At 39.8% G+C, this 18,896-nt stretch overlaps 1 pseudogene; it reads right to left on the bottom strand.

Moving 5' to 3' along the window:
- Nucleotides 1-725: 725 nt before the first annotated feature.
- On the bottom strand, nt 726-7,912 carry LOC103226002 (S-adenosylmethionine decarboxylase proenzyme pseudogene; annotated as a pseudogene).
- Nucleotides 7,913-18,896: the final 10,984 nt, after the last annotated feature.

The raw sequence follows: 18,896 nt of genomic DNA, 5'->3' as shown, positions 1-18,896 counted from the left end.
TTCTGTTTCTTTCAGGGTCTTTAGACATCCCCACAAGATCCTTTTATGTGATATTCAAGACAGCAAAGAGAAAGGAGGAACAAAAAGTCAATGAAGTTTTACACTTTTCTCAACAAAAATCATACCACAAGAAATGAAGCAAACAAAAATACCAAATATATAATGAAAAGGAATTTCAGTAAACTAGAAAAATCCTCAGAAACAGGATCCCAAAGAAAAAAGGCAGGAAGGCCTTTAAATATATTTATTTATATAAATATATTTTTGCAGATTTATATACATATATTTATCTAAATATATTTTTGCATATTTATATATTTATATATTATAATAATACATTTATATATTATACAATATAAAAATATTTAACTTATATATTTTATAATATTTATATATTATGTTACATATAAGTATATAATATTTTACATTAATAGAATATATAAATAGAATGTAATATATAAATATAAAACTATATATTTATAATGTAATATAAATTAAATTAAATACAAATTAAACATATTTATATAAATATATAGGTGTATAATATATTTATATAAATATATAAATATATATTAAATATATACCTATATATTTAATGTAATTATAATATAATATAAATATATGTATATTATATAGTTATGTATATAACTATATATTCAACATATACGTTGAATATTAGCTTTTAATTAAGCTGACTTCTGATCATAGAGCTTTTTAAAAATATATTTTCAGATCTTTTATTATCAGATTTTAGCTGGGACAAATAGCTGATACTCCTGACTTTTAAACTTTTTTACCAAAGGTAACTTTGCAAGTTACTCAACAATTTAACTAAGGACACATGAGGTGTCTCCAAAGAGGTACAAAGCAGTCTTCACAAGATACAGATGCATTCAAAGACAGCTCAAAGAAAATACAGTTTCAGTAGCCGCAAACGGGATTCAACCCACATCTGTCCAGCCATATTCTCTAGTGTCTCAACTTCTCAGCTGACTGTCCACACACGAAGGCCCAAAAGCCTCATACGCCCCCACAGATGGAAGGAGGCAGAAAATCAAAAGCTGTCCATGAAAGGGAAAAGGATCAACAACAAATGGGTACCCCAAAAAGCCAAAAGTCACACAAATATCAAACCAAAAGGTACTGGTTCCCTAACTGGTAATCAAACCCAGACCACAGTAGTGAAAGCACAGAATTTTAACTACTGGACTGAAAGGTGGAGCAGCTTTATTGTGAATCCTATAGACAGTTTGAGCATATATATTATGATTTTCACTTTGTGTTAGGTTAGATTTTCACTTTGTAATTTTGTCAAGAGAATTTCTAAGGTTAGCCATGACACTATTATATGTCTTTATTTTAATTTGTTCTGTCTAGAAACACAAAGAAGGCAATTGTTTAGAACCAAGCAACAAGGGTTGAGATGACAAAAGCCCACAGAGATGGGACTTTTTAAGACAAACTCCCCTGACAGCTTGACACATTCATAACAAAAAGTATGCTAGTTAAAATCTTACATGTCTCATGTCCCAGCCATTTTCAGACTGGTCACCTTATATGACCTGAAAATCATGCCTCATAGATGGTGGAGACCAAGAGAGAGTGCTCTCACTTGGTCACCAGCCACACTTTCAAGGATATAAAACAAGATGAAAGGGGAATCTCATATGGTTTTTATTTTTGGGGCCCACAACAAAGTTTATAAGCTGTTCTGGTCAGAACTATAATACTAACAGGTCCACAAGGCTTGCTGGAACAATGGGCTTATAAAGGTTTTAGGCCTACATTCTATCTCATGCTTGGTACCCTTCTTTATGACATAACAACACAGAAAGACAAAGAAAGAAAAAGTTGATTTCTGGGACAAAAAGGATCAAATAATATGAATACTTAAACCAAAAATTACACCAGAGTCACAACACCCAAGACTAGTCACACAAATCCTTTTCTCCCATTAATCAAGATTTTGCAGAGAAAAAAGAGACAAACAGGGATTTTAACTGTCAACTTGATCAGATTCCACAGAAAGAGAGGCCAGAAGCTTGGCTGGTAAGAAATTCTTGTTCTTCTGGCAGCTAGTCAGGTCCTGGGTTCCCTTCACTGTGGCTTGTAGAAGAGCAGAACAGTTTTGGTATCCTGCTCACAGCACCAAAACCGTAGGAGCCAAGCAAAAACTTCCCCTTTGCCCTCTGAAGGTCCGCTGAAAAATCAACTGATAAAAGGCAGCTTAATAGGAGAAATGGCACAGAAATTTATTAACATACCCACAAAGGAGAACCACAGAGTAATTATTCCTCATGTCATTTCTTCTTTTAATTTGTTTTTCTCAGCTGACGTTTCAACAAAATTTCAGAGGGCAAAGGGGAAGCTTTTCCCTGGCCTCTACAATAGGAATTCATTCATTCGCTTGTTCATTCAACAAATATTGATTTTGTGTCTACTTTGTGCCAGACACTGTTCCAGGTGCTGAGGATATGCAAGGGTGTGAGATTGGTAGGTTGGAGGAATATGAGACATGAAGCAGGAAAACAAGTTCAGTGGCTATTGTAGAAATTCTGGTGAGAAATGATGGTGTCTAGTAATGTAGTGGTAGTGGGGTTGGAGAGAAGGGCCACATTGAAGAAATATTTAGGAAGAAGTTGACAGATTGTGTGTGAGGCATTGGTGAGAGGCCAGAGATCAGGATGACTTCCAGGATTTTGGCTTTGGTGCCTCAGCCTGTAAGATTCGGAATACCAGAAGGGAGCAGATGAGGGGACTCTCATTTCTTCCATTTTGCATATTTCATTCGGTACCTGGAGCATCCAAGTGGAGTTCTTCAGAGGAGAGTTAAATTTATGGTGTTGGCACTCAGAGCAATGTTACTTGAGTTAGAGATTTGATAGCTGAAGCCACAGGAAGAAATGAGATTATTTAGGAAAAGTGAGACAGAAAAGAAGAGAAAATTATCAAATTTAATAGCTGGATTGAAGAAGAGAAATCTGTTTTCTTCATTTACATAGGACTAAAATGACAGAAGCCAGTGGAGAATAGAAGGTTAAAGAGGAAGAGCTTACGAGTGCCCAATGTTGGTTAGGGGCCATGGGAAATCTTTCCCTTTGCCTTCTGAAGTTTTGCTGAAAATCACTGACAAAAGGTAGATTACTAGGAGAAAAGGCATACACATTTATTTGGTTACAGTTATACCTGACACAGGAGCCTTTAGAATGCGGACCCAAAGATATAGAGGAAACTGCCCATTTTTATCGTTAGGTTTAACAAAGTATGGGCAGCTATGTAGAAGTATGATTGGACAAAAAGAGTATGATCTAATGCTAAAGACTGAGTGGGGAAACACAGAAAGGCCTGTCTGTCTAGATTCTTCTTGGCATCTCTGAGAATGGATTTCTTCATTCTGGGTATGGGGCAGGATGCTCTCTGGAATGAGGGTCTTTAGACCTACAATCAAATAAGGTAGGTAAAATAATTTTTTTTATGACTGATTTTTACACAAAAACGTTGGAGGAACGTTAGGATAATACTTTCAGGTTTTATGGCTGGTGTTGGGGAAATGGGGTTCTGGTTTCTATGACCTGCCTTGAGGAAGAAAAATTCTAGTTTCTAAGGCTAGCCTTGGAAGAATGAGGGGCCAGAGGCAGGAGGATAGAGGGTCAGAGAGATTTGCTTCTGAAGCCTTTGTATTGGAATATTGTTTTTCTGGGACCCTACAGTTGCAGAGATGTGAAATAATAGTAGGATTCTGAACAGTCCATGAAAGTGCACCCTTTCCTGAGATTCAGCACTCTAGATGCTGCAGTGGGTGTATCCTGCCCGAGGCCATTAAACTAACGACTAAACAACCACTTCTGGGAATCCAGTGCTAAGCAATCGTCTCGTTATAATTTTATTATCCATCTAAATTTGCATATTGGGAGGAAAATAATAACAATAATAATTGCTAATATTTAGCACTTACTATGTTCCAAATAAACACTTTACATGGATTATCTAATTTAATTATCTCATATTGAGGTAGATCAGCAGGACTTGTTTTCCAAACACTGGTCACAACCTTGCTAATCAAAACAGGAGGCATTAAAGAAATCAGCCAAATCAGCTAAAACCAAGAGGGCAATGTATGTGACCTCTAATTGCCATTGATCTTTGTTATACACTAATTATAATACATTAGCATGCTAAAATACTCACACTGGTGCCATAACAGTTTACAAATGCCATGGCAATGTCCAGAAGTTACCTTATATGGTTTAAAAGAGGAGGAACCCTTGGTTTTGAGAACTCGTCATCCTTTTCTAGAAAATTTATGAATAACCTGCCCCTTATTTAGCATATTAAGGAGTAGCTATAAATATAGTTAGTCAGCAATCCATGAGTCCTACTCTGCCTATGGGGTAGCCCTGCTCTATCTATGGAACAGCCATTTTCCTGTATTCTGTTGCACTTAATAAACTCGGTTTGCTTTCACTTTACTCTGTCGGCTCACCCTTGAATTCCTTCCTGCATGAAGCCAAGAACTCTCCTGGGCTGAGGCCCAGTTTTGGGATTCACCTGCATCATCTTTCCTGGAGGGAAAATTAATCCCATGTTGTTAATCCCATGAAGGGATTAACAAGCCGAGGGGACCTGCGGGAGACCTTCACTGGACCCCCACCCCCACCCCCACTAACATCAATCAGCACCATTTGCCCTCCATGGATAGGTGAGTGTCTTCTTCGTTCCCCTTGCTATTTGGGCAATTGTTTCTATTTTATGTAAGGTAGGACAGTTTCATTGTTTGTTTTGCAATTTTTCTTTCTTTCCTTTTTTTTCCCCAAGATATAGTCTTGCTCTGTCACCCAGGCTGGAGTGCAATGGCGCGATCTTGGCTTACTGCAAACTCCGCCTCCCGGGTTCAAGTGATTCTCCTGCCTCAGCCTCTTGAGTAGCTGGGATTACAGGCGCGCGCCACCATGCCCGGCTAATTTTTGTATTTTTAGTAGACACGGGGTTTCCCCATGTTGGCAAGCTGGTCTCAAACTTCTGATCTCATGATCCACCCGCCTCAGCCTCCCGAAGTGCTGGGATTACAGGCATGAGCCACCGTGCAGGCTGCATTTTTTCTTTTGTTATTATGAGTGATCCCCCATTGTGCTGACTTAGGGATGTTGGAGTCATGTTGTTCTGTGTCCCCAGTTGTGTTGGAATTGTCCCCATAGGATTGTGGTTGAGAATCCCACCATTGAGGACCTTGGGCTTGTACCTTTGGGGTTCATTGTTGTCTGCCTCTGGGTTGTTCTGGGATATGCAGCATTTGGTGTGGGGGACCCTCATTTGTTGATGCCTGGATGCCCCAGGTTTTTCAACATTAACTGGTTTTGTCTCTAAGATTGTGGGTTAGAGTCCCACTCTAGAGGGATCTAGGTATCCCCTCTAGGATTGTGGGTTAGAGTCCCATCCTTGGGAGATCTTGGTCTCTGTCATCATTTTTTCTTGTTGTCTTTGTCATCCCACTTTTTCTCCAAACCAAAATGCTTTCTTCACTTTTTGTGGAATTCAGACTATAAGAATCCTGTTTCCTTATTTTAATCTCTCCTTCAATAATTTGCTTATTAAAACACCTCTTTTGTTGCAGTCCATTTGCTAGTGGATGCAGTCATCACTCTACTGTCCACTCATCTCTCATAATTCATTTTTGTCATGTCAAGCTAACTGTACTTATGCCTTCTTTGCAGAAATTGGTGGCGATTGCCCTACTGACCTTTCTTGAGGGAAAAGGGAGGTAGGCATTTGAAAGAAAAATTAACTAGGCTCTTGCTAGATTTAGAAAAACTTCTGTGTCTAGTGGAGATCCTTGTTGGACGTGGGGACATGGCAAGCATCTCAAAAGACTTGCTGCTAGGGTGTCAAAAGCAATAGGGATCAAATTCAAGTTAAATGGCTTAAAGAGAAAGAGACCCATTTTCTTTTTTTTTTTTTTTTTCTCATGGAAGAAAAACTTAAATTGCTGTTTCAAAAAACATCTGTATGAAGTAGAAATTGGTTTCAATAACATTAGTAAAGAATATGTTCTAGAAAGTGGAGGTAACTGGATGTAAAATTATGGCAGCAATTTAATAGAACGGTCCCAGACGGTTAGGCTGAGGCCAACACTTAATGAGGATGAAAGCTTTGTCTGTGGGGAATTTTGGATGATATTTGGAGAAATATTATACTGTGCATAAACCAAATTGAATTGCTCTCACAAGTGTTATAAAGTTTCATACAGTAAAAGGTTTTCTCTACATGCACTTCAATTTCACAGCAAGGGTGGCAGAGAATACCTAAACATGGAAGAGAGCATTCATGCGAGATATCTAATTCCTTGATATAATAATGCATACAATTCAAAATGATTACACTATCATTACATATAGGGCTTTCTGTAACTACTCAGTGGTGGTTATGGAAAGCACTGCCCCCAGCATCAACATCTAGAAAACATCCACCACCTTCTTATGTGTGTTCTCTCTCTGCATTTTTTTCTTCATTTTTCTTAATCAACTATGCTGTTATTGCTGCTTCTTAGCAAAACTGGTAAAAACAAAATTGTAATCATTGAACAAAGCACTCTGGCAATCAAGACGCTTTAAACCTTCAATCTTTGAGGTGAAGAAAACGTGGTGTGACATTTAGAACTCTGATTAACAAAGTGGTCACAAATTTTCCTGGCTTGAAGACTTCCACAGCTTTCCTGATCAGGTCATCATACGAGGTGACTTAAGTTTGTTTCAAAGCTAACGTAAGAAGATTCTGGTTCTGGAGTGATGTGAATAGTCCAATAAGTTCCATCTGATTTCATTCCATTCATCGAATACCCATAAGTATTGAACATTGTGGCATTAATGACAGAACCTGGTATCAGGTCACGAATTCCACTCTTACAAGTGACATCCTTTGCAGTAACGCCATCTTTCATGTAGAACTGGTCCATAACTGCAGGGTCAAGCTCACTCATCAGAATTTCCAGGGTTTGATCTGGCTGACTGATTACCTTTCTGGGAAAAGCAGAGTACATAAGTACCAACAGTCAGAATTCATACATCCCATACAATATGCTGCTCCATTTGGGAAAATTGCATTAAGAAACTCTATTTCTTCCTGGAAATTCCGGTGTGGGTACCCTTAGGGAGAAGGCTTCATGAAATTCTCAAAAGAATAAAAGAAGCTTTGTATTGAGTCAAACCCACTGTAGTGCCTAGCAAGCTTCCACAGGTGAACCAGTGCTTTCAGCAAGAGAGTGGTATCACTTGTCTTCAAAATGAAATGTTTCTAGGAGACAAACATGCTACTCTCACTGAGTACATAAGCTTCCTGCTTGTCGTTTTTGTCACACTTAACGATTGAATGTTGCACATCCCTCAAAAGTATGTCCCACTTGGCTGGGTGCGGTGGCTCACGCCTGTAATCCCAGCACTTTGGGAGGCCGAGGCGGGCGGATCATGAGGTCAGGAGATCGGGACCATGCTGGGTAACACGGTGAAACCCCGTTTCTACTAAAAATACAAAAAATGAGCCGAGTTTGGTGGCGGGCGCCTGTAATGCCAGCTACTCGGGAGGTTGAGGCAGGAGAATGGCGTGACCCTTGGAGGCAGAGCTTGCAGTGAGCCGAGATCGCGCCACTGCACTGCAGCCTGGGGGACACGGCGAGACTCCGTCTCAAAAACAAAACAAAACAAAACAAAACAAAACAAAACAAAACAAAACAAAAACAAAAACAAAATTATGTCCCAATCAGATCTTGGGATAGTGTGAAAATCTCCAGATCCTTGGTTTGCGTTGGGCTGCTGCCAGGAGAACCAAACCTCCAGCAGCTTGTCGGTCCCTTCCGAAAAATGTACAGCTTCCACCACCATGAGACTAGCGAACAATCAACAACCACAGAAAATCAACTAAATTAAACCTTTTCTTCCGCCTCTGCGGCTGCCGCTGCCGCTGTGAATTGTTCCAGCTGCGTTACAAAAGTTCAGGTTCCTTTTTTTTTTTTAAAAAAAAAAAAAGACTAATAAAACAGTCGGACGCGGTGGCTCAAGCCTGTAATCCCATCACTTTGGGAGGCCAAGGCGGGCGAATCACGTGGTCAGGAGATCCAGACCATCCTGACCAACATGGTGAAACCCCGTCTCTACTAAAAACACAAAAATTAGCTGGGCATGGTGGCAGGCGCCTGTAATCCCAGCTACTTGGGAGACTGAACCAGGAGAATCGCTGGAACCCAGGAGGCGGAGGTTGCAGTGAGCCAGGATCACCCCACTGCACTCCAGCCTGGCGGCAGAGCCAGACTTTGTCTTTAAAAAAAAAAAAAAAAAAAAAAAAACTAGTAAAATTTTCCTGGCTTTGTGTGAGTGAAAGTTGAACATGAATCTTTTGGAAACAGAGGCAGATACAGTTCAGTCTCTTGTATATCGCTGCTTCCCTGTCAGAGAGACTAGAGTGAATGCTAGTGTCCCAGCCATACTGTATAAGGCCAGACTCATTTTCTACTGCAACACAGTTTGGGTCCAATACAAATTAAGAGAACAAGAAATTTGGCCTAAAAATGGTTTGTTACATTATATTACTATTTTACAATTCAACTTATTCTGTAAAAAGGAAGGAGAATGAAGAGAAATCCCTTATGTATAGGCTCTTATTGCTCTCTACTAGGATCCTGACTTAAGGGACACCTGTAGGATTTGCCTTGCTCATGTTACATCCAGACACCAAAAAGCCATACTAGATACCCTAGATAATCTCCTCCTAGCTACTCCCCATAGAAGGCCCATGTGCCCCCCAGCCTGAAGTCTCTTCAGTGCCCCAGTTCTGAGGAGGGTAATCTCACCAGTTCTACAGCACAGGATTCCACCTCCCCTTCCCCTTATTAAACTATCCCAAGCCTACATCTCGCCCTGCCCAAGGAAGTAAGCCCAACCAGTATCATCAGGAGTGGGGTCTCATATCAGCCCCTAAAATTGAACCTGTGTTCATTGTGAGAAGTAGCTGATAGAGATTAGTGGACAATCAGAATACATGTGTATGTTTTTTTTTTTTTTTCTTCTACATCTGATTTGGCTTTATGCATGGAGAAATTTGGCTGGTTTTTAGAGGATGCAGGGAAGTTTGTAGAGAAGTTTGTGAAGTTGACCATGTCCTTTGACTTAACTTGGCATGATAGGCAAATATTGTTCACCTGCTCTATCATAGAGGATAAACAAATGATTCTGGGTACTGCCCATAAAAATGCATATAACCAAGGCCATGCCATTTATCATATGGGGGGAGATGCAGTTCCAGATCTGGAGCCTCAAAGAGATTACCAGAGGAGTTGCCAAGATTTTGAATGAAGAAATCATATGGTAACTTGTTTAATAGAAGGCATGAAAAAGTGTGTGGTTAAGCCAGTTAATTATGACAAGGTTAGAGATGTAACTTTGAAAAGGATGGAAATCCTGCTTTATTTCAGGGCTTTCTGGTTGAGGCATTCAGGAATTATACTAATACAGACCCAGACTCCCTGGAAAGGTATGCTTTCCTGGATATGCATTTTATTACTCAGTCTTTCCTTGAGATTAGAAGGAAGCTACATAAGGCAGAAACAAAACCTCAAACCCGCATGGGCCAACTTTTTTTTTGTTTTTGTGAGACAGTCTCACTCTGTTGCCCAGGCTGCAGTACAGTGGCATGATCTTGGCTCACTGCAACCTCTGCTTCCTGGGTTCAAACGATTCCCCTGCCTCAGCCTCCTGAATAGCTGGGACTATAGGCATACACCACCATGCCGGGCTAATTTTTTTGTATTTTTAGTAGAGATGGGGTTTCACCATATCGGCCGGGCTGGTCTCGAACTCCTGACCTCAAGTGATCTGCCTGCTTCGGCCTCCCAAAGAGCTGAGATTACAGGTGTAAGCCACCACACCCGGCCAGGTCAACTCTTAAACATGGCCTTTGGAGTTTACAACAGTAGGATCTGGGCAGAGGAGGCAGAGAAAACCAAAAGCAATACTCAAAACACACAGTTCCTGGTGGCTGTCTTGAGCTCCCTACCACCTCAGAGTTACACATCCTGAGGAAGTGCCATGAGATTGGCATCTGGGATGCATAAATGAGAGCCTGACTCAGTGGCCCCCGAGCCAAAGTCAGTGTGCCCTCTGTAAGCAAGAAGACCACTGGAAAAGGGCTGCCCCAGGCTCTGAAGGGGTCAACCAAACCCATAATAGCCAAGAGAGCAGAGGACTCATGGGGCCTGAGGTCCCCCACAGCTCCCACTGGACATCTTACTATCTCCACAGAGGAGCTTCCGGTAACCCTTGACATAGCAGGTAACAATACTGAGTCCTTGTTGGATATGAGTCAGCCTCTCAGTTCTGACCCATTTCTCAGGGGCATTATCTTCTTTTACATCTTGAGCACTTTACTGCTTAAAAATATGTCCCTTATATGGTTTAAAAGGGGGAGGAACCCTTGGTTCTAGGAACTCCCCATCCCTTTCATAGAAAATTTGTGAATAACCCACCCTTTATTTAGCATATAATTAAGGAGTAGCTATAAATATAGTTAGTCAGCAATCCATGAGTGCTACTCTGCCTATCGGGTAGCCCTGCTCTGTCTATGGAGCAGCAATTTTCCTGTTCTCTGTTGTTCTAATAAACTTGCTTTGCTTTTACTTTACTGTCACCACCCTTGAATTCTTTCCTTCCTACCTGAAGCCAAGAGCCCCAATTTTTGGGTTTGCCTGCATCAATTTCATCTTCAAAACAACCCTATAAACTAGGCATTATTGCTTACCTATTTTATACATATAAAAATACTGGGGCTCAGAAAGGTAAATTAACTTGCCTAAGATCACATAAATAGTGAGCAACTCAGTTCTAAATACCTAGTCTACAAGCTTAAACAACATGCTACACTTTGTCTCCAGAATAAATGGGTCATATTGATGCAAACATTCCATTCTCCTTGAATTATATTTCTCACTATAAATGAACAAATAGGCCTCCCAATCATACTTGCAATTGGAATAATATAAGTTTGTGAATGATTTGGAAACCAGCAACTGTCAGTACTAGGAAACATAGATAGTGAGTATAGATAGCTTTGTCTAAGCTTGATTGTGAAATAAATGAAAGAGATATGGAACTAGTTTGCAGTGCAAGTGTATTAAAAAAGTTTCTGTTGCTATTAGAGTTTTTAAAAAAATTATGTAAACATAAATATGTCAGCTAAAGACAACGAGGCAAAGGACTACATCAGGGAAAAGAGGGGAAATCAAGGGAGCAAAGGACTGGAGGAGGTGGCAGCTTGCAAATTCAAAGTACAGGCAGCCGGAATAACTTTGGATGGGAGAAACTCTGTTTCACTAAGAAATGGAAACAGATGCAGATATTGCAGGAGAAGAGAATGCTGGAAAAAAGATGCTGTCCATGTTCTCAGTGAAAAAGAAGGAAATGTCTTTGCTGAGAGTGAAGGTGGGGATGTAAAAAAAGAGGACTTGAGGAAAGTGACAACAGTTGCAAAAGCTGCTCTGGGAGAGGAGTGTGATCCTAGGAAAACTATTGGGTGGTACAGAGGCCCAGTTGAGGTTGGAAAGTAGAGATCTGCAGGGGCAACACTCTGGACCATTTTGTGATTTCTCTCCAGCAACTCCCCATTTTTTTTTTTTTTTTTGAGACAGAGTCTTGCTTGGTGGCCCAGGCTGGAGTGCAATGGCACGATGTCAGCTCACTGCAACCTCTGCCTGCTGGGTTCAAACAATTCTTTATCTTCCGCCTCCCAAGAGACTGCAATTATAGGCATGCACCACCATGCCTGGCTATTTTTTTTTTTTTTTTTTTTTTTTAAGTAGAGAAGGGGTTTTGTCATGTTGCCCAGGCTGCTCTCAAACTCCTGGCTGCAAGCAATCCACCCGCCTCGGCCTCCTGGTGTTGGTATTACAAGCATGAGCCACCGCACCTGGCTTCTCTCTAGCAACTCTTGACAACCTGATATAGGCATTGTTCCCAATGCCTGTTAGTGGGAATATAATTGTGTTATGTAGTTTAAGGCAGAAGGATAAAGACAGAAGGGGTTGAGAGGCTGTTCATGGCTTAGACTAGATAGAGAAAGGGCTGAAATGAAAGATTATAGATCGGAAGGAAAAAGGAATCAAGACACAGAAATAAGGGAGCTGAAAAGAAAGTCGTGGTCAGACCATGAGATGTAGGTGTTGAAAAGTTTAGAGGAAGTTGTGAATTAATAATTAGAATATGCAATATACTACTAATAGCACAATTCAACTAACTGAACTGAGTGCTTGCTGACCAGCAGCAAGGTAATGTAATATCTGGAAATGCTCATTAATCAGATGATGTATAGAGTCCAAGCAATGTACAGATTCCAAATTTGGCACTTAAAAAGACAGGAACATCAATGTTTAATGTATAAATGTCAGCAAGCAGGCTTTTGCCACTGGCACATTCTGTTTCCCTATTTCTCTCACGCAGTCTATTAACTGCTCTTTTTGTTGGCATGTGGTCAAAACTCAGTATCTTTTTTCTATTTCAACTCCCACAGAATATTCACAATGCTTTCCTTCCATTTAACAAGTATATTCCGACTGCCTGAGAAAGCCAGACACTCTGTTAGGTGTGGATGACATGCCAGTGAATAAGATAAAATATCCATCTTCAAGCAGCTTGCACTTCAGTGCAGGAATTATACAAATAGGAAATAATATGGAACGCAGTGAACCCAATGTTTATGTCCCTGCAAAATTAATATATTAAAATCCTGACCCCAAGGTGATGGTATTAGGGGGTAATACCTATACCCAATACCTTGGGTATTGGGAGGTGATCATCAGGTCATGAGGGGAGAGTCCTCATGAATGGGATTAGTATCCTTATAAAAGGAGACTCAGAGAGATACCTTGCTTCTTCCCCATGTGAGGTTTTAGCTGTCTTTGAGGACACAGTCCCTCACCAGATAACAAATCTGCTGCTACCTTGATCTTGGATTTCCCAGCCTCGAGAACTGTGAGACATAAATTTCTGTTGTTTATAGATGACCCAGTTTATAGCATTTTGGTATAGCAGCCCAAACAGACTAAGACACAGAGTGATAAACACTATAATAATGTTAAAACTTGAGTCTTATGGAAGGGCACTTAACCTTGGATGGTCTGGAAAGGCTTCTGTGAAAAGGTCTCATCTCAAATAAAATTAAGGATTAGTAGGATAATCCAGGAAAACGAATGGGGAGGGAAAAATGAGAGGGACTTGATGCTCACAGAGGACTCCCTCTTTGTCTCTATAAATGGGCTTCTGTTTTCCTTGCTTCTCTTGGTACCTTCATTCCCACAAGGAAGTCATTTTAGCATCCCCTCCCAGAGGATACTCTTTCCCACCAGAATCATTGAACTTAGAACCAAAAGACCTACAGTTAAGTCTCAGCTCTAATTCTTGTTGTTGTGACTTCAGATGTATCAGTTAACCCTAAGCCATTGTTTCTTCACCTTAAAACAGGAATAGGCCAGGTGCAGTGGCTCATGCCTGTAATCCCAGCACTTTGGGAGGCCAAGGTGGGTGGATGATGAAGTCAGGAGTTCGAGACCAGCCTGGCCAATATGATGAAACCCCATATCTACTAAAAAATACAAAAATTAGCTGGGCGTGGTGGCGTGTGCCTGTGGTCCCAGCTACTCGGGAGGCTGAGGCAGGAGAATTGCTTGAACCTGGGAGGTGGAGGTTGCAGTGAGCCGAGATAGCACCAGTGCACTCCAGCCTGGGCAACAGAGTGAGACTCCATCTCATAAAACAAAACAAACAAACAAACAAAACCCCAGGAATAATAGAACCTTCTTCTGAGTTATTAAAGTGATTAAATCAGGAAATACATGTCAAGGTGGTATATAAACTGAAATATTACACAGAAAGTAACTATTCTTACTGTCCTAAGGTGGCATGATTTATGCTTTTGGACTCTTGAGCCCATTGTGGAGATGAAGAAACAAAGAATCCATAACCATCAATATGAATTTATAGTTACTTTTCAGGTCTGACAAATTTAAACCCTGAAGTTAATTGTTCCCTGAGGCTTTCTAGAATTTTTGAGTTAATGCTATAAATTCCTATGATTTGTCTTCTACTCAAAAGCCACTACAGAGGGATGTAGTGCCTAAACTGTCACCTAACAGTAGAGTGTGCCAGCAATGCAATCCTAGAGTACCTTGGCCACTCTATCAGAAAAAAAGTTCACTTGAAAGGGGAATTTGACAATTAGCATGCCAAATAAATGTTGAAAACACTGAAGAAAAATGAGGTGTGGGGTAAGGGAGATGAAAAACCTCTTTATCCCAAATTCAGGATGGCATCCTGAACCTTGAATGTTTGCTTCCACTAATAAAAAACTATTTCATGAAACTGCTTTCTTAATCTATGGGCAATTCACTTGACAAATTTATGCTACAGGAAAAGAGGCACTAATGAATATTTTCAGTAAGCTGAATGTACCGAATGTACCTTACTTTTATTGTTTAGATTGTGTCAGTGAGGGACTTAGTCTCAGAATAATTACAATACTTAACATTTTTTTTTTCTAATTTTACAAAGAAACATTAAAAAAAATTAGCAAATTTGAAAGAATGTTATATATTTACCTGTGTATCTACCACCTAGATTCTACCATTACTATTTTACTACACCTGTCAGGCTTATTTTTTTAATTAAACATTTTATTTTGAGATAATTGGAGATTCACATGCAGTTGTATGAAATAATACAGAGAGATCCCTTGTAGACTCTACTCAGTTTCCCCCAATGGTAATATTTTGCAAAACTATATACAATATCATAACCAGGGTATTGACATTGATGTAATCAAGATACAGAACATTTCTATCACCACAAGGATTTCTCGGGTTGGCCTTTTATAGCCACAGCTACATCTCTTTTACCTCATCCCCTCCTCAAACTCTGGCAACCACCAATCTGTTCCTTATTTCGATAATTTCATTTTTTCAAGAATATTATATAGGGGGCCAGGTATGGTGGCTCATGCCTGTAGTCCCAGCACTTTGGGAGGCCAAGGCAGGTGGATCGCTTGAGGCCAGGAGTTGAAGACTACCCTGGCCAACATGGTGAAACCCTGTCTCTATTAAAAATACAAAAATTAGCTGGGCATGGTGGCATATGTCTATAGTCCCAGCTACTCGGGAGCCTGAAGTGGGAGAATTGCTTGAACCCAGGAGGTGGAGGTTGCTGTAAGCCGAGATTGAACCATTGCACTCCAGCCTGGGCGACATAGGGAGATTCGGTCTCAATATCAACAACTATATATATACACATTATAAATATATATACTAACATATATATACATTATATATTAAATATAATGTATATATAGATATATAATCTATAATTATAGATTATAGCACTTTGGGAGACTGAGGCAGGAGGATCACCAGAGGCCAGTAATTTGAGACCAGCCTGGACAATATAATGGGACCTTTATTTCTACAAATAAAAGAGAATGTTACGTAAATGGAATAGTAAGTATGTAATCTTTGAAGACTGGCTTTTCCCTCTCAGCATAATTCTCTGGGGAGAGATCCAAGTTGTTCAGTGTTTCGGTAGTTCACTCATTTTCATTGCTGAGTAGTCTTCCATGGTAAGCATGTATGACAGTCTGTTTAACCATTCACCTGTTGAAGGACATATGGGCTGTTTCCAGTTTTTGGCTCTTATGAATAAAGCTACTATGAACAATTATGTATAGGTTTTTGTGTGAACATATATTTTTATTTCTCTGTGATAAATGCCTAGGAATATAAATGGTATAACCATATGGTAGTTACAGGTTTTTAAAGAAACCATCAAACTGTTTTCCAGTGTGACTGTATCATTTTATACTCTCAGCAGCAATGTATGAATAATACAGTTTCTCCCCACCCTTGCCAGATTTTGATATTATCGCTATTTTTCGTTTTAGGCTTTTTTTTTTTTTTTTTTTTTTTTTTTTTGGACAAGGTCTGGCTCTATCGCCCAGGCTGGAGTGTAGTGGTACAATCCTGGATCCTAGCTCACTACAACCTCTGCCTGTCAGTCTCAAGCCATCCTCCCACCTCAGCCTCCCCAGTAGCTGAAACTACACGCACATGCCACCATGCCCAGCTAATTTTTGCATTTTTTGTAGAGATGGGGTTTTGCTATATTGCCCAGGCTGGTCTCGAACTTGTGAGCTCAAGCAATCTGCCCACCTCGGCCTCCTAAATTGCTGGGATTACAGGCATGAGCCACTGTGCTTAGCCCTGTTTAAGCATTCTTATAGATATGTAGTGTTGTCTCATTGCAGTTTTAATTTCCCTTCCTTAATGGTGAATGATGTTGATCATCTTTTCATGTGCTTATATTCCTCTTCTGTGAAACGTCTCTTTATACCTTTTGCCCATTTTCTATTTGAATTTTGTTTTACTGTTAGGTTTTAAGAGTTTTTAAGAAATATATATATCTATTTCTTAAAAGCATATATTTATATTTCTTAAATATGTATATTTACATATTTCTTAAATATATAAATATATATATATATATATATATATATATAACTGACTCTTCTGCAGAGCTAAAATTTTTTTTTGCTTTTGTTTTGTTTTGTTTCTTGTTTTGAGACAGAGTCTCATTCTTTCGCCCAGGCTGGAGTGCAGTGGCGCAATCTTGGCTCACTGCAATCTCTGCCTCCCGGGTTCAAGCGATTCTCCTGCCTCAGCCTCTCGAGTAGCTGAGATTATAGGCGCCTGCCACCATGCCCAGCTAATTTTTGTATTTTTAGTAGAGACGGGGTTTCACCATGTTGGCCAGGATGGTCTCAAACTCCTGACTTCAAGTGATCCACACATCTTGGCCTCCCAAAGTGCTGGGATTACAGGAGTGAGCAACAGCACCAGCCCTTTTTTTTTTTTCTTGACAAGGTTTAATTTTTTAGTTTTCCCTTTATAAATATTGCTTTTGTAGTCCTTCAACATAAACAAGGTAAAAAAAATAACACTTTTAGTGTTAAGACTAGTCCTAGATCCTGGAGAGTTTATCCTATTTTTTTCTGAAAGTTTTATGGTTTCACATGTAACTGTGTACTCCATCCTGACTTTACTGTAAAAATCTGTGAGACTTAGGTTGAGGTTCATTTTTGTTTGACTACAGATGTCCAACTGCATTAGTGCCATTTGTTGAAAAGGCTATCTTTCCTTCATTGAATTGCTTTTGCACCCTTGCCAAAAGTCAGACACATTTTTTAAAACCTATGATGGGCTAGACTCTGGGCTATATTCTTTACATAGATTCTCTTCTCCTCTTCACAATAGCCTGTGAAATAGTTATTGTCTCCATATTTTTTATAGTTGAACTTTCCCAAGGGTACTCAGCCAGACTCAGGATTCAATCCAATCTTCTTCCATAGTGGCTGCTTCTTATTGATCTAGCTAACTTTTATTTAGCGTTTGTTATGTGCCAACACTGTGCTAAGCTTGAGGAAATGAGTCGAACAAGGCTTCCCAGAATACTTCACAGAGGAAGAGACAAAAGCTACACCTTAAAGGATGAGCACAAGCTTGTAAAGAAAAGGTAGAGTAGGGAGAGCATTCTAGACTGAAGGAAAAACATGCGAAAGTCAAGGAAGTGTGGAATTGCTCCATTCATTCAAGAAACATCAAGTGTTTTGCTATAGCTAAAAGGAGGGGAGTAGGGAATTTTCTCATGTTTGGCTTGAAATATTTGTGGATATCTCAATGGCAATGACCAGCAGGCAGTTGGCTGCAAGAGTCTGGAGCTTAGGAAAGAGGTCTGGGCTAGAGACTGAGCTTTGGGAGTGGTCCTAGCACAAGTAACATTGTACACAGAGAAAGTATTAGAGTTAATAGGACAGAGGGCCAAGGGAACATTAGAAACATGTATACAATTTAAGTGGTAAAATAATTGAGAATGAGCTGGGCATGGTGGCTCACACTTGTAATCCCAGCTACTCTGGGAGTCTGAGGTGGGCAGATCACTTGAGGCCAGGAGTTCAAGACCAGCTTGGCCACCATGGTGAAACCCCATCTATCACAAATACAAAGTTAACCAGGCGTGGTGGCGGTCGCCTGTAATCCCAGCTACTTGGGAGGCTGAGGTAGGAGAATCACTTGAACCCATGAGGCAGAGGTTGCAGTGAGCTGAAGTTACCCCATTGCACTGCAGCCTGGGCTACAGAGTGAGAGTGTTTCAAAAAAAAAAAAAAAAAAAAAAAAGAAAAAAGAAAAAAAAAAGAAAGAGAAAGAAAAGAATTGATAACAAATGGTAGGAGGAGAGGAGATAGGAGACTATAACAAAAACCAGTGGAGGTGAGATATTCTGGTTTTTATTTTTCTGTTATGGGTAACATGTAGCATAAAAAAAGATCTTCAAAGAGATGATGCTTTGTAAAACTTATATTAAAATTAGAATTTTTAATCAAATGCAGTATTTACAAAGTGAAATATTATAAAAATGTTAAGCGTGTTAAAACAAACTAAATATGGCCTGAGAAAGACTCCGTACTTCTATATTTGAGTCTTTGTGGAGGAACTGTAATCTAACTTAATAGGCAAAATTGAAAACCTAACTTAATAAGTATGTACTTGTAACAATAGCTGAGTGGTGGCCAATCCCAGCGGCTGTACTTCAACCACTCATAGACTACTGAATGTTCAAACTGCATTCAAATAAGGCAAACACTGAGCTGTAACCAATGTCACTGTTTCTGTGCCTCATTTCCAATTCCTGTACATCACTTTACCTTTTTTGTCTATAAATTTGTTCTGACAACAAGGCAGCCCTGGAGTCTGTGAATCTGCTGATTCTGGGGGCTGCCCAATTCATGAATGGTTCATTGCTCAATTAAACTCTTTTAAATTGAAT

Source organism: Chlorocebus sabaeus, chromosome 4 (assembly GCF_047675955.1).
Source record: "Chlorocebus sabaeus isolate Y175 chromosome 4, mChlSab1.0.hap1, whole genome shotgun sequence".
NCBI classification, from domain to species: domain Eukaryota; kingdom Metazoa; phylum Chordata; class Mammalia; order Primates; family Cercopithecidae; genus Chlorocebus; species Chlorocebus sabaeus.
This window is presented reverse-complemented; position numbering and strand designations above follow the sequence as displayed.